We start from the raw sequence: 16,329 nt of genomic DNA on the forward strand, positions 1-16,329 counted from the left end.
GGGGGGCACACGGGTAGATTGGCTAAGGCGGTTTTAAGACCTGAGCCAACTCCCCGTGCTTACCGTGGGGAGCGAGTGACCGAGCAAGCACCGTGTTATGCGGTGATGCGCACTGTGTCGCCAGTGCGCAATCACAGCCCGGCACGCTCGGTGCAAGCTCCTCACCGTTGCCGTGCTAGAGTTGGCCGTCAGCCAGGAAGAAGTGCGCCGGCTCAGTGTATCTGGTCTCCAGTGCGTCTCTACGGCCAAGGTTATCCTGCGCCTGCTCTACGCACGGTACCCCCCGTTCACCAGCGCAGCACAGTCCGTCCTGTACCAGCGCCCCACCCTTGCTGGGCTACAGTGACCATCCAGCCAGGACGGGGTGTGCCAGCCCTGAGCTCCAGACCTCCGGTGCGCCTCCACGGCCCAGTGTGCCCTGTGCCTGCTCTGCGCACCCAGTCTCCTGTGAGTCTCCCCAGTCCGGTGAGACCGGTTCCAGCTCCATGTAGGAGGCCTCCAGCGATGCTCCCCAGTCCGGAGCCTCCAGCGACGAACCCCAGTCCGGAGCCTATAGCGACGCTCCCCAGCCCGGAGCCTCCAGCGACGTTCCTCAGCCCGGAGCCTCCAGCGACGCTCCTCAGCCCAGAGCCTCAAGCGACGCTCCTCAGCCCGGAGCCTCCAGCGACGCTCTCCAGTCCGGAGCCTCCAACGACGCTTTCCAGCCCCGAGTCTTCAGCGACGGTCTGCAGCCCCGAGTCTTCAGCGACGGTCTGCAGCCCTGAGTCTTCAGTGACGGTCTGCAGCCCCGAGTCTTCAGCAACGGTCTGCAGCCCCGAGTCTTCAGCGGCGGCCTGCAGCCCAGAGTCTTCAGCGGCGTTCGGCAGTTCAGAGCCTCCGGCGCTAATCCACGGTCTGGTTCCTCCGGCGACACAGAAGCGGGGGGATCAGCGGGCGGTGTGGGGGCTACGCCCCGAATCAGAGCCGCCGCCAAGTATAGATGCCCACCCGAACCCTCCCCTATAGGTTCAGGTTTGCGGGGCGTAGCCCCCACACCGCCCGCTGATCCCCCCGCTTCTGTGTTGCCGGAGGAACCAGACCGTGGATCAGCGCCGGAGGCTGATGAACTGCCGACCGCCGCTGAATACTCTGAGTCCGCACCTTTGGGGGGGGTACTGTCACGCCCTGACCTGAGAGAGAGGGTTTGTTTCTCTATGTGGTTAGGTCAGGGTGTGGGGTGGGCATTCTGTTTTATTTTCTATGTTTTGGCCGGGTATGGTTTCCAATCAGAGGCAAGTGTCTATCGTTGTCTCTGATTAGAAGCCATACTTAGGCACCCTTTTTTCCACCTGTGTTTGTGGGATCTTGTTTTTGTATTGCTGTTAGTAGCCTGCAAAACTTTTCGTTCGTTGTGTTGTTCATTGTTTTGTTTGTTGCCGGTTCACCGTTAAATAAAATATGATGAACCCAACCCACGCTGCGCCTTGGTCTACCTTTAACGACGGACGTTACATCAGGGGTGTGTGCTTAGTCCCCTCCTGTACTCCCTGTTCACCCACGACTATGTGGCCAAGCACGACTCCAACACCATCATTAACCCTTGTGTGGTGTTCATGTTTTTGTTATTCAGCCAATGTTTGCGGGTCTGATGGACCCACAACATTATTGGGTTTTTAAAACAATACAGCCATAACAATTTACGAAAAAATACTTAATACTAATATGTTGACTTATATCAATTACAAGCAATATAGACAGCATACATGGTTAATATTATTTGAAATAAAATGTGTAAACAAAAAATCTATCATAATCAAGACATGGGTAGAATAAATCATGTTTATCTTGAACAAATATTAATGTAGCAAGATTTTCATTACTATTGATGTTTATTGCTTTGAACTGGACAAATTGGAAGGACACATTTTACATACGGTAATTCATGGAAATGATAAATGAGCCCCATTGAACACAAATTAAGGCCGGTCTACACACCACATGAGGGATAGAGGTTTACTGTGTATGTGTGTTGCAAATGTGTTTCTTGTACTTCTTGCATGTGTACTGTGTCTTCCTGTCCTTCTTTGGTCCACACACATCGCAGCGCTTCTTCTTGTTGCTACCGGCTGCAATCTAGAATGATGAAAACACTTTTACTAACAACTCACTCACTCACTACTCACTCACTCACTCACTCACTCACTCACTCACATACATACATAGTCACCCAAGGCCAAGGTAGGAGAGTCAGACACACACACACAAGCAACATCATCACTCACACTTAAATCCGGTATTGGAGTTATTGGTTCTGTGGGTCGGGCGGATGGGCGGATGTGGCAACAGCATCCTCCTCCTGAATCCTCCACACGATGGGGAAGCTGGGGTCCTTGAGATATGTTGCCGCCTCTGGATTGTAGGTCTTACCAATGCCCTGCCCAGCTCCTCGAGAAAGAGCCTTTCTCCTCTGGAGCTTCCCTCGTTTCCAATCTGGGTTCAACGCCGTCCAGATGACAAACGTGTTGTACGCTGAGATGTCCAAGATGTTGAGGAATATCACAAGTGGCCAGTGTAGGGTTCTTCTTTTGCAGCTGTAGCCAGTCACCAGCTTGTCTAAATTGTCCACCCCTCCTTTTGTGGCATTGTAATCCATTATAATTTCAGTTTTTTGATGTTCCTGGCCACAGATTCTCCCATCCCTATGCAGAGTAATCATGAGTACCACATTTTTTACTTTTTTTGGCACATGGGACAATAAAGAGGTGTCGGCCATGAACACAAACTTAGAGGAATTGATGGGCCTGTCCCGTTTATTGAACAGCTGAGGTGGGAGCTCTGGCTTGTTTTTTCGTACTGTTCCTACCATCGTCAGCTTCGTCTTGTGGAGCTCCTGAACCAGTTTGTGCAAAGTAAAAAAGTTATTGCACGTCCAGGACAACCAGCATCCCTTTGTTTTTCTTAGTGGCTCCTCCATCTGGCTTCCTCGTATACACTTGCAAGTTCCACGCATATGATGAAGCAGCATCACAGGCAGCCCAGATCTTGATTCCATATTTTGCGGGTTTAGACAGTATGTACTGCTAGAAAGGGCAGCGGCCCCTAAATGGCATAAGCTGCTCTTCAACCATAACGTTGGGCCCAGGGTTGTAAAACAGGGGAAGGCGGTCCACCCACTTGTCCCACACTGACCTGATTGCAGCTAGCTTGTCTCTCTGCCGCCGAGCTGGTCTGGAGTCTAGGTTATTGAAGTGGATAATCCTGGACATAACGTGGAAGTTTTCCAGAGACATTGTTGTACGGAAAAGTTATCCGCCAGTTTCTGCATCCCACAGGGATTCAGTGGATTCCCCATTGGATCTGAAAACACCAGCAAGGATAAGCACCCCAAAGTATGCATGTAAATGAGTTTGGTCCATCTCCTTCCATCTCTCTCCAAAAACACACCTTCCCTCCAAATTAGTGCAGTCCAGAATGATTTTCTGTATGGTGTCTGAACAGTTTCTGAACAGTTCAAAAGAAGACTTTATGTCCTCACATGAGTAACCGCCATTCTCATTGGTCCTGGTTGCATCCTTATCATATTGGCAGCAATGCGATGTGGCTCATTCCTTTGGCAAGAAGACCATTACATTTCACAATTTTTTGACATCCATATTTCTCCTCCTGCAGGCTGCTGATGAGTTGGTCCTGGGGCTGGCTGCTAACTGGCTGGTCCTGGGGCTGGCTGAGGGTTAATCTCATCCTCTTTTTCCCACTCACTGTCAGACTCCGAATTGACAGAGACATGATCCTCATATTTTGAAAATTCTTCATCTTCCAAAGTGGAAGAGGCTCCTTCCACACTAGCTTCTCTCTCTGCAAAGATTATTTGTAAGGCCCTCTGAGAAGAGGGCCTTTCCTGTAGCTCAGTTGGTAGAGCATGGTGTTTGCAACGCCAGGGTTGTGGGTTCGATTCCCACGGGGGGCCAGCACAGAAAAAATATGTATGAAATGAAATGTATGCATTCACTACTGTAAGTCGCTCTGGATAAGAGCATCTGCTAAATGACTAAAATGTAAATGTAAGAGATTATTTTTGCCATACTGATTGATTGTGGTAAGGAGCCAAACATGCAAAGCTATTTATTTGTTGTGTCCCTCCCCCAATTTGCACATGGCTGGGGTAGAGTGTGGGAAAATACAGAATTTTTTACAATGTATCAAAATAATGAACTGTAATTACATTGTGCAGGTTCCTGCAAGACATTGTGTAGTTTCACACACTTCAAAGGGTAAAGAGTGCGAGAAAAGCGGGACACGGGCAGACAGGCAGGGAGACAGACAGGTTCTTGGTTCTATGTTGAAACAGCAGGCCCAGGGAGGAGGAAGACAGAGTGAAGGCACACAGTAAACCTTTTTGTTTCATTTTTACTTGTTTTCACCTACACACACACTTTTCCACACTTTTATTACCCTCAGGTCCAGTGGATCCGAACACCACACATGTAATAAAAATGTGTAGGGGGGTGCACAGTGTGCACTCAATGAAAATGTGTTATTTTACATATTCATCACAGAAAATGAGCCAAGGCCAATGAGTCTCAGGTTTGAAAAATAATTAATCGAATCATTTTTCTTTTAGTAAACATTGAAAATGGGTCCCACAGACCCGAACACCACACAAGGGTTAAGTTTGCTGACAACACAACAGTGGTAGGCCTGATCACCGACAACGATGAGACAGCCTATAGGGAGGAGGTCAGAAACCTGGGAGTGTGGTGCCAGTACAACAACCTCTCCCTCAATGTGAGCAAAACAAAGGAACTGATCGTGGACTATAGAAAAAGGAGGGTCGAACAGGCCCCAATTAACATCGAAGGGGCTGAAGTGGAGCGGGTCGAGAGTTTCAAGTTCCTTGGTGTCCACATCCCCAACGAACTATCATGGCCCAAAGACAGTTGTGAAGAGGGCACAACAACACCTTTCCCCCCTCAAAGATTTGGCATGGGTCCCCAGATCCTCAAAAAGTTATACATTTGCACCATCGAAAGCATCCTGACCGGTTGCATCACCTCCAACTGCTCGGTATCTGACAGTAAGGCGCTACAGAGGGTAGTGCGTATGGCCCAGTACATCACTAGGGCCAAGCTCCCTGACATCCAGGACCTATATACTAGGTGGTGTCAGAGGAAGCCCCAAAAAATTGTCAAAGACTCCAGTCACCCAAGTCATAGACTGTTCTCTCTGCTACCGCACAGCAAGCGGTACCGGAGCGCCAAGTCTAGGACCAAAAGGCGGGACAGTTGTAAATCATGCAGCGCCTTGTGTCAAGATCGCAGATTTTAGAGAAACAACAAATGTTGCTACATATAAGTGTCTTATATTCTTGTTAATATAACTGCACTGTCCAATTTACAGTAGCTATTACTGCGAAGACATGCCATGCTATTGTTTGAGGTGAGCTCCAAACAACAAAACACTTTTGTCAATGCGATAGGTTTGATAAATTCACCTCTGAAGGTGAAATGTGTACTTACATTCCGAAATCTTGCTCTGATTTATCATCCAAAGGATCCCAGAGATAACATGAAGTGTCGTTTGTTAAATAAAATCATTTTTCATATCCTAAAAAGGTCCATATAGCATGCACGATCAATTTTGTATTTCCACTCGTTCAATTTGCAAAGAAAGGAATCTGTGAAAATCTAACCCTAAACGTTGTTTCAACCAGTCAAATCACATTCGTATGTATTCCTCAGAGATCCTAGAACGTAACCAGACTTCACTATATCATTAGGAGTGTAGTATATCCTATAGGACACCATATTTGGTCAGAGAGCAACGCCTTCATGGCACGCCGATGACGCGGGCAGTCTTCACTTGAACAGCTCTAACTTTGTCAAATAAGCACCAAAGCTAAATAGCCAATGATCTGGGCTTTACGGGAACTTATAATATGGCTACTAATACTGGAAAAGCTAAATCAAAGTCCATGTATACAGATTTGACGATATTCTTGAAGAGAAAATGTATATGAATGCAAATGTCTCCTTCACGATTGCCTAAATGTACCTGGGTGACTTTATTTAACTAGGCGAGTGAGTTAAGAACAAACTCTTATTTTCAATGATGGCCTAGGAACAGTGGATTAATTGCCTTGTTCAGGGGCAGAATGACAGATTTTTACCTTGTCAGCACAGAAATCTGATCTTGCAACCCTTTGGTTAATAGTCCAAAGCTCTAACCACTAGGCTACCTGCCACCCCACTTAACACTAAATGTCATGTAGTTCACTCATACTTCAAGTTATCAGTCTGAAACTTTGCACATACACTGCTCCCATCTGGTGGACACCATCGGAATTACAACCAGAGTGATGGCTAGAACTGGGACCTTTCTGTTGCATTTCAAAGATGGTGGTAGAAAAAAAAAACGCTTGTTTTTTCTTTGTATTTTCTTCTACCAAATCTATTGTGTTATATTCTCCTACATTCAATTCAGATTTCCACAAAGTTCAAAAGTGCTTCCTTTCAAATGGTACCAAGAATATGCATATCCTTGCTTCAGGGCCTGAGCTATAGGCAATTATGTATTTGTTTTGTGTTATTTTTTAAATATTTATATTTTTTTCACTTTAGTTTATTTAGTAAATATTTAACTCTATTTCTTGAACTGCATTGTTGGTTATGGGCTTGTAAGTAAGCATTTCACGGTAATGTCTACACTTGTTGTATTTGACACGTGACAAATAACATTTGATTTGATTTTCTTTGATTTACTGCTGATTGCCATGTTAAGTGAGGCAGCAAGACAAGTGTTCCATGTTATCTTTTATGATCAAACCAGATTTAACCAGATTCAACCTTGCTAAATTCAACCTACTTTTTTTTAGAAACAGCGATCAATATTATTTTCATTTTATTAAGTGAAATTCCACATTTGAAATCTTGACAATATGTAATGTTTTTTTTTCTTGGAAAGTGAAATGCGTCTAACTTTTTCACTGTAATATCAAATAGGATTTAATATGAATTACATAGATTTTTTTAAAGTGACATACTGCATAAATGAACCTAGCAGTTCACCAACAGTTGTCACTGTTTCTCAAGTCTAGCACAAATCCTCCAAGTCCATTTTAGTTCACCTGTTCCATATCAGCATTGTTCATTACATTATCACACCATTACTGTTTTTTACAATCGCTAACATCCTTTTGTCTAATCTGTAGTCACATTTTCAAAACTCTAAACACTATTAGCACAACATCCATCTGTTGTGAACCACACCATTAAAACAATTTGTGTTTTTTTTCACAGAACATGCAGCCAATTAACAAGTTTCTAAAATGCTTACATTTTCTTTACATACAAGCTTACCCAATACCAAAATTATGGATCTTTCTTGTCTTATTTACAAATGCTTGCACACAGCATGGCGGAAATGAAGACTTAATATTCAAAACCTTAAATATAGTATAAAGCCTCTAATTCTGCAACAACAGCAGCTCAAAAGCTATATTGAAACAGCTGATAAGCATTTTCGAATGAACAGATCATTGAAACATTGAGAAAGAGCTGATTTACTGTAAGTTGTGTAAAATAGACCAACCACAGCTGATTCCAATCTTAAATCGGCGACATAGCCAGGTGTTGAAGTTCTTTCAATTACATGGACATACACAGTGAAAAGGGACTCTGGATTGATTTTGTTCAATGTGGATACAGAACAACACAAAATATGTCTGGACAAGGGAGAGGAATAGTTGGACCAGGGAGAGGAGCAGTTGGACCAGGCAGAGGAGTAGTTGGACCAGGCAGAGGAGTAGCTGGACCAGGGAGAGGAGTAGTTGGACAAGGGAGAGGAATAGTTGGACCAGGGAGAGGAGCAGTTGGACCAGGGAGAGGAGTAGTTGGACCATGCAGAGGAGTAGCTGGACCAGGGAGAGGAGTAGTTGGACCAGGGAGAGGAGTAGTTGGACCAGGCAGAGGAGTAGTTGGTCCAGGCAGAGGAGTAGCTGGACCAGGCAGAGGAGTAGCTGGACCAGGCAGAGGAGTAGTTGGACCAGGACAAGGGAGAAGGAGAGGTAGGGGGAGAGGAGTAAGAATGCATGGTGATGTTCAAAGGAGAGTAAGAGCTGTTGTCACTGATGAAATAAGAGCCACCATCATAGACCATGTTATAAACCATGGTCTATCACTGAGAGAGGCTGGTGAAAGAGTCCAGCCTAATACCATGTTCTATCACTGAGAGAGACTAGTGAAAGAGTCCAGACTAATCTCAGACGGTCAACCGTGGCTTCCATTATCCAGCATTTTCAACAAACCAACCGGTAAGTAATGTATTTCACAAGGGCTTCTTCTATCATTACTGTTGCTATGTCCCACAGTAACTGTAGGCCACCAGTCCAAATGCAAATACATGTGTTGTATTTTTGTTCCTCTAAAGGACGCAACATCTTCCTCCCTCTGGGGGAAGAGGAATGCTCCTCAGTGAAGACCAAGAGCATGCCATTGTAGGATTGGTCATTGCTGACAATGCAATAAAACTGAGAGAAATTCAGATTATAATTGTAGAGGACAACCTGGTATTTCACAATGTGGAAAGCATCAGCCTGACTACCATTGCTCAGACTCTGACCAAACACAGAGTTGGAATGAAACAGTTGTACAGTTGTGAGCGGGTCAGGGAACTCCAGCACCAATAAGTCCAGGTATGGTGTCTATCCAATATGTCTTGTTCTATAGTGAGTTTTACACTATGCTACTCTACATGTTAACATGGGTTACAGTACATACAGTAGGACATACTGAAAAGCATTTACACATACTGTGTTTGATTTCTTTCAGAGAGTCATGAAGTTGGAAGCTATTCAGACACCACATGAAATCGTTTATGTAGACGAGGAAGGGTTTAACCTGGCAAAAACACATCGGCGGGGAAGAAACGTCATCAGGAGAAGGGCCACCGTTGATGTGCCAGGTCAGAGAGGAGCAAATATCACAATGTGTACTACAATCTCGAGTGCTGGTTTGGTCCTGCAGAAATGCCAGATGGGTCCCTACAACACTGAGCTCCTTCTTTTGTTTTTAGATGACCTCCACCAACAACTGGTGCCAGAAGCAGAAAGGGAACAGGTGGGATGAAACATGAGGATATTTGTGATTGCATGGGAAAATGTAACATTCCACCATTCATATGCAATCACAAACTGGTTTGCAGCACATCCAAGAACGGTTTCCCTTTTCCTCCCCCCCTACTCGTCTTTCCTCAATCCCATTGAGGAATTGTTTCCTGCCTGGAGGTGGAAAGTGTATGATCAACGGCCACATGACCAAATGTCCCTCCTGAATGCAATGGATGCCGGCTGCAGAGACATCTCAGCTGAAGACTGCCATAAGGCATGCCAAGCGTTTCCATCCAAGGTGCATAGCGAGAGACGACATAAGATGTGATGTGGTTGAGAACATGTGGCCAAATACTGAAGATCGTATAGATTCAAAAAGGACTGTGCATTTTTTTTTTTTCCTTCTGTGCCTTTTTTTTTTACTGTAATTGTGTTTTATTTTTACACATTTGGAACCAAAGGCCATGTATGCTAGATTTTTTGTTGATCATTGGCAGGAATTTCATGTTGCTAATAAAGCTTTTACTGCAGCAATTCTGTCAATTGCTATTTTTTTCAACTGTACATTCTATAAAGTAAAGATGACTCATTCACTTTTAGATAGTATGTTGCCAAAAATGCACATAAACAACACTCAACCAAAAACATTTAGAGTGGTTTACAGTAAAAGGAAACTGAATTATAAAAAAAACTATGGCTTTCATATTGTCTATTGTATGCAGGTAGAACTTAAACATGAAAAGTAATGCAGTTTTTGTAATGCCATCAACTGTTAGTATTTTGAAAGTCGTTGTGCTATGATTGACTATATGTTCCTCTTGGACAGAAAATATGTGCTAGTGTTTTGACAGAATGATTAGATATTGAGTCGGGTTTGCCATGTTTTGATCGAGTTAGTGTATGTAGAGAAAGTTTTTCAGCATTTTGAAATGTAGAGGTGGTATTTAATGAACAAAATGTGGTTTTGAGCAGAAAATTAACTATTTGGCCAATTGTGTGATGTAGGTGTGTTGCTGTTTTAAGAGTTTAGAAAAAGTATCTTAAGTATAGGTAAACGCTTGTTAGCAATTGTAAGAAACTGTAATGCTAATTAGTGATAAAGCTCAGTACAGTCTCACAAAATCTTGTCACGTCATAGATGTCCAAACAACACATTTGTATGCATCAAGTCAGGAGACCACTTTCGTGTTCCAGAACGTTTAAAAAGCACATTACCAGAGGTCCATTGATGTGGATGGCTAAATCTATTTCAGTCTCAGTCCTTCACATACAGTACATTCCATACACATTAACTTTAGTAGTAACCGGTGCACTGACATCTCCTTGCAAAGATGACAAAAGTCCAAAAGTCTGACAAACAAACCTTTCCCTTGCAATGTATGCCGCAGCAAATTAGAGTAAAGTTTACTCACTGCATCTATCTGCATATGATGAATAAGAGGAGGTGGATGCTGCTGAGTTTGCTCTTTGTTTACCTTTCCTTCATTCCCTTCCTCTTAGTCTATCTGCCATTTGTAAATCCACATCCGTGCAGTGCAGGTGTTGATTAATCCTCTCGACATTTCCCCCAGACATTCTTTCACTCTTATTGACATTCTTACTGCCACCAAGCGAGCACAGGGAAAATAAAGAGTTGCCCTGGTATTTTGGAAGCTCCTCTGTAGTCCAACTTACACGGGCTAGCTGCTGTGATGGCTTACATTATGGCGTTTATGGGCTGGGGGGGTGTGGGTGTGTGTGTGTGTGTGTGTGGTGTGTGTGTGTGGTGTGTGTGTGTGTGTGTGTGTGTGTGTGTGGGTGTGTGTGTGTGTGTGTGTGTGTGTGTGTGTGTGTGTGTGGTGTGTGTGTGTGTGCGCATACAGTACCAGTCAAAAGTTTGGACACCTCTACACATTCAAGGGTTTTTCTTTATTTTTACTATTTTCTACGTTATAGAATAATAGTGAAGACATCAAAACTATTAAATAACACATATGGAATCATGTAGTAACCAAAAAAGTGTTAAACAAATCAAAATATATTTTATATTTGAGATTTTTCAAAGTAGCCATCCTTTCCCTTGATGACAGCTTTGCACACTCTTGGTATTCTCTCAATCAGATTCACCTCGAATGCTTTTCCAACTGTCTTGAAGGAGTTCCCACATATGCTGAGCACTTGTTGGCTGCTTTTCCTTCACTCTGCGGTCCAACTAATCCCAAACCATCTCAATTGGGTTGAGGTCGGGTGATTGTGGAGGCCAGGTCATCTAATGCAGCACTCCATCACTCTCCTTAGTCAAATAGCCCTTACACAGCCTGGAGTTGTGTTTTGGGTCATTGTCCTGTTGAAAAACAAATTATAGTCCCACTAAGCGCAAACCAGATGGGATGGCGTGTCGGTGCAGAATGCTGTGGTAGCCATGTTGGTTAAATGTGCCTTAAATTCTAAATAAATCACAGACAGTGTCACCAGCAAAGCACCCCCACACCATCACACCTCCTCCTCCATGCTTCACGGTGGGAACCACACAAGTAGAGATCATCCGTTCGGCTACTCTGCGTCTCACAAAGACAGGGCGGTTGGAACCAAAAATCTCAGATTTGGACTCATCAGACCAAAGGACAGATTTCCACCGGTCTAATGTCCATTGTTCATGTGCCTTGGCCCAAGCAAGTCTCTTCTTCCGATTGGTGTCCTTTAGTAGTGGTTTCTTTGCAGCAATTCGGCCATGGAGGCCTGATTCACGCAGTCTCCTCTGAACAGTTGATGTTGAGATGTGTCTGGTACTTGAACTCTGTGAAGCATTTATTTGGGCTGCAATCTGAGGTGCAGTTAAGTCCAATGAACTTATCTTCTGCAGCAGAGGTAACTCTGCGTCTTCCTTTCCTGTGGCGGTCCTCATGAGAGCCAGTTTCATCATAGCTGTAACGGTCGTCGTGAACACAGGACCAAAACGCAGCGGGAATATGAATGCTCATCTTTTTTAATATTGAGAAAATGTAACACTTACAAAATAAACAAAACAACGACTACACAGTTCCATAAGGCAAAGTAGCTATACGGAAAACATCTACCCACAAAACCCAAAGGAAAAACAGGCTGCCTAAGTATGACTCCCAATCAGCAACAACGATATACAGCTGTTCCTGATTGAGAGTCATACCCGGCCGAAACAAAGAAATCCCAAACATAGAAACCCGGACATAGAATGCCCACCCAAATCACACCCTGACCAAACCTAAATAGAGACATAAAAAGGCTCTCTCAGGTCAGGGCGTGACAATAGCTCTTTATGGTTTTTACAACTGCATTTGAAGAAACTTTTAAAGTTCTTGACATTTTCCGGATTGACTGACCGTGTCTTAAAGTAATGATGGACAAGTATTTCTCTTTGCTTATTTCAGCTGTTCTTGCCATAATATGGACTTGGTCTTTTACCAAATAGGGCTATCTTCTGTATACCACCCCTACCTTGTCATAACACAACTGATTGGCTCAAACACATTAAGAAGGAAAGAAATTCCACAAATTAACTTTTAACAAGGCACACCTGTTAATTGAAATGCACTCCTGGTGACTACCTCATGAATCTGGTTGAGAGTATGCCAAGAATGTGCAAAGCTGTAATCAAGGCAAAGGGTGGCTACTTTGAAGAATCTCAAATATAAAATGTATTTTGACTTGTTTAACAATTTTTTGGTTACTACATGATGTGTTATTTCATAGTTTTGATGTCTTCACTATTATTCTACAATGTAGAAATGAGTAAAAATAAAGAAAATCCCTTGAATGAGTAGATGTGTCCAAACCTTTGACTGGTACTGTATGTGTGTGTGTACGGGGGATTGGGGGTGGCTGCTATCTCCTGCACAATGGGATAGTAAAATACCTTCCCCTGTCTGGCTTAGCCACATGCCAATCTCGACATTAACTCTTTACACTTTTACAGCATGTCTGTCAGACATGATCCAGCATCACTACATCTGCCTGGTGAGAAAATCAATCTGTGTCTTTGCCGAACCAGCATCCTCACACACCCATACCCAATGCTACCTTACCATTGTTTGTGCAAAAGATGACTGTACAGACCTGCTGAGCTACAGGGCTTAAACATTACAAGTACACCTTGAGTACTTTTAGAGTTACTTTATTTTGTATGCAACATAAGAGGTCATAACTGTGGACGTACAGTATTTGTGAATCGTCTCTGAAATCCCACTATGTGTAGGTGTATGGGATTGCTATGTACATGGGATGGATGTTTGTGTTTGTATGTGTGGCACTGGCACAGCAGTATCGAGCAGCAATGTGTGCTGCCGTTGTGACTTTACTGTGACTGTGATACGCCTGACTGTGGTTGACTCCACTAAGGAGCTGAAATGAATTTCATGGTGGCAGTTCAGCCACAGATAAAGGTTTCTGTTCATTAAAAAATAAATAAGTGAAAGGGGGAAGAAAATGATATGTCAACACGTATTTTATGTAAGGCTTTTTTTTCTGTCTCATTACAATTTCAGAGCGGTGTTTTTCCCCCCCAAATTCAGATGGAACATTGTGCTCCAACTAATCAAACTAAAAGTTTGATCGTATTTTGTAATGGGTGCTTTGAACTTCTGAGAACTCCCTGACGCACAACAGATGCATGTACGTACGTGTACACACACACACACACACACACACACACACACACACACACACACACACACACACACACACACACACACACACACACACACACACACACACACACTGTGTGCGGAGTACTTCAGACTATTCTTTCATGTTATTTACAGTGCCTTCAGAAAGTATTCACACCCCTTGACCTTGTCCACACAGCCTGAATTTAAATTTGATCACATTTAGATTTTGTGTCACTGGTCTACACACAATACCTCATAATGTCAAAGTGGAATTATGTTTTGAGAATCTTTTACAAATGAATTCCAAATGAAAAGCTGAAATGTCTCGAGTCAATAAGTATTCAACCCCTTTGTTATGGCAAGCCTAAATAAGTTCAGGAGTAAACATTTACTTACTAAGTCACAGTTGTATGGACTCACTCTGTGTGCAGTAATAGTGTTTACAATGATTTCTGAATGACTACCACATCTCTGTACCCCCCACACACAATTATCTGTAAGGTCCCTCAGTCGAGCAATGCATTTCAAGCACAGATTCAACCACAAAGACCAGGGAGGCCTCGGCAAGGGCACCTATGGGTAGATGGGTAAAAAAAGCAGACATTGAATAGACCTTTAAGCATGGTGAAGTTATTACACTTTGGATGGTGTATCAATACACCCAGTTACTACAAAGACACAGGTGTCTTTCCTATCTCAGTTGCCGGAGAGTAAGGAAATTGTTTATGGATTTCACCATGAGACCAAAGGTGACTATCAAACAGTTTAATGGCTGTGATAGGAGAAAACTGATGACGGATCAACAACTTTGTAGTTGCTCCACAATACTAACCTAAATGACAGAGTGAAAAGAAGGAAGCCTGTACAGAATAAAAAATATTCCAAAACATGAATCCTGTTTGCAATAAGGCACTAAAGTAAAACTGCCAAAAATGTAACAAAGAAATGAACTTTATGTCCTGAATACAAAGCGTTATTATGTTTGGTGTCACGTGTGCTCCCTCTCCGGCCTCTAGGTCACCAGGCTGCTTGTTATGGCGCACACCTGTCACCATCGTTATGCTCAGCTGGACTCCATCACTTCCCTGATTACCTTCCCTATATATGTCACTCCCTTTGGTTTCTTCCTCAGGCATCATTGTTTCTGTTTCAGTTTCCTGTCTGTGTGTTGTTCGTGTTTCTTGGTTTGTAATATGTTTCATTTATTTATTAAAACACTCACTCCCTGAACTTGCTTCCCGACTCGCAGCGCACATCATTACAGAATGACGCCTCAACAAAGGAAAGCATTAGGGAGTGTTTTTTTTTCTTTCGGTGGGAATGACGTCGGGTCCGGGAGCAGCTACAGGCTCTCATACCTCCGACAGATCGCCAGGCTCCCCTGCCTCCGCCGGTTCGTCAGGCTCTCATGCCTCAGCCGGATCGCCAGGCTCCCCTGCTACAGCTGGCTCGTCGGGCTTTCATGCCTTCACCGGATCACCAGGCTCCCCTGCTTCCCCCGGCTCGTCAGGCTCTAATGCCTCAGCCGGATCGCTATGCTCCCCTGCCTCAGCCGGTCTGTCAGGTTCCCACAACCCAGCAGGCGACAGGTTCCTGCGCATCAGCAGGGGTGATCGGTCTGCTCCTGATCCCTGGGATCGTCCCATTGGTTGGCGTCCTACGGCTGGAGCCGAACGCGTCGGGGAGGGGATACCGTCACGTGTGCTCTCTCCGGTGCTCTAGGTCGCCATGCTCCCGCGTCTCAGTCGGACTGACAGGTTTCCCGTGCCTCAGCAGAGGTGGCCGGTCCACTCCTGATCCCCAGGATTGTCAGTTTGGTCAGCGTCCTGCGGCTGGAGCCGCGCATCAGAGAGGGGGTACTGTCACGTGTGCTCCCTTTCCGGTCTATAGGTCACCAGGCTGCTCGTTATGCCGCACACCTGTCACCATCGTTATGCTCAGCTGGACTCCATCTCTTTCCTGATTACCTTCCCAATATATGTCACTCCCTTTGGTTTCTTCCCCAGGCGTCATTGTTTCTGTTTCAGTTTCTTGTCTGTGCATTGTTCGTGTTTCTTGTTTTGTATTATGTTTAATTTATTAAAACACTCACTCCCTGAACTTGCTTCCCAACTCTCAGCGCACATCGTTACATTTTGTGGCAAATCCAACACAACACATCACTGAGTACCACTTTTCGTATTTTCAAGCATGGTGGTTGCTGCATCATGTTATGGGCATGCTTGCCATTGGCATGGAGTAGGATGTATGGAGTGGCGCAGCAGTCTAAGGCCCTGCATCTCAGTGCTAGAGGCATCAGTACAGGCACCCTGGTTTGAATGCAGGCTGTATCACAACTGGCCGCGATTGGGAGTCCCATAGGGCGGCGCACAATTGGCCCCGCGTCGTCCGAGTTTGGCTGGTGTAGGCCGTCATTGTAAATAAGAATTTGTTCTTAACCTACTTGCCTAGCTAAATAAAAAAACTGAAAAACAATAGAGCTAAGCACAGGCAAAACCTTAGAGGAAAACCTGGTTCAGTCTGCTTTCCAACAGACACTGGGAGACAAATTCACATTTCAGCAGGTCAATAACCTAAACTACAAGGCCAAATCTATGCTGGAGTTGCTTACCAAGGATGACATTG

At 44.3% G+C, this 16,329-nt stretch overlaps 1 long non-coding RNA gene across 1 annotated transcript in view; it reads right to left on the minus strand.

The window, feature by feature from the left end:
* Window positions 1-10,776, minus strand: part of LOC123743248 (uncharacterized) — a 56,262-nt gene extending 45,486 nt beyond the window's left edge. Inside the window, exon 1 of the long non-coding RNA XR_006770056.2 lies at window positions 10,558-10,776. This is a non-coding gene — a long non-coding RNA (uncharacterized LOC123743248). The remainder of the gene's footprint in view (window positions 1-10,557) is intronic.
* Between the last annotated feature and the right edge of the window lie 5,553 nt (window positions 10,777-16,329).

Source organism: Salmo salar, chromosome 01, assembly GCF_965601325.2.
Source record: "Salmo salar chromosome 01, fSalSal1, whole genome shotgun sequence".
NCBI lineage: Eukaryota > Metazoa > Chordata > Actinopteri > Salmoniformes > Salmonidae > Salmo > Salmo salar.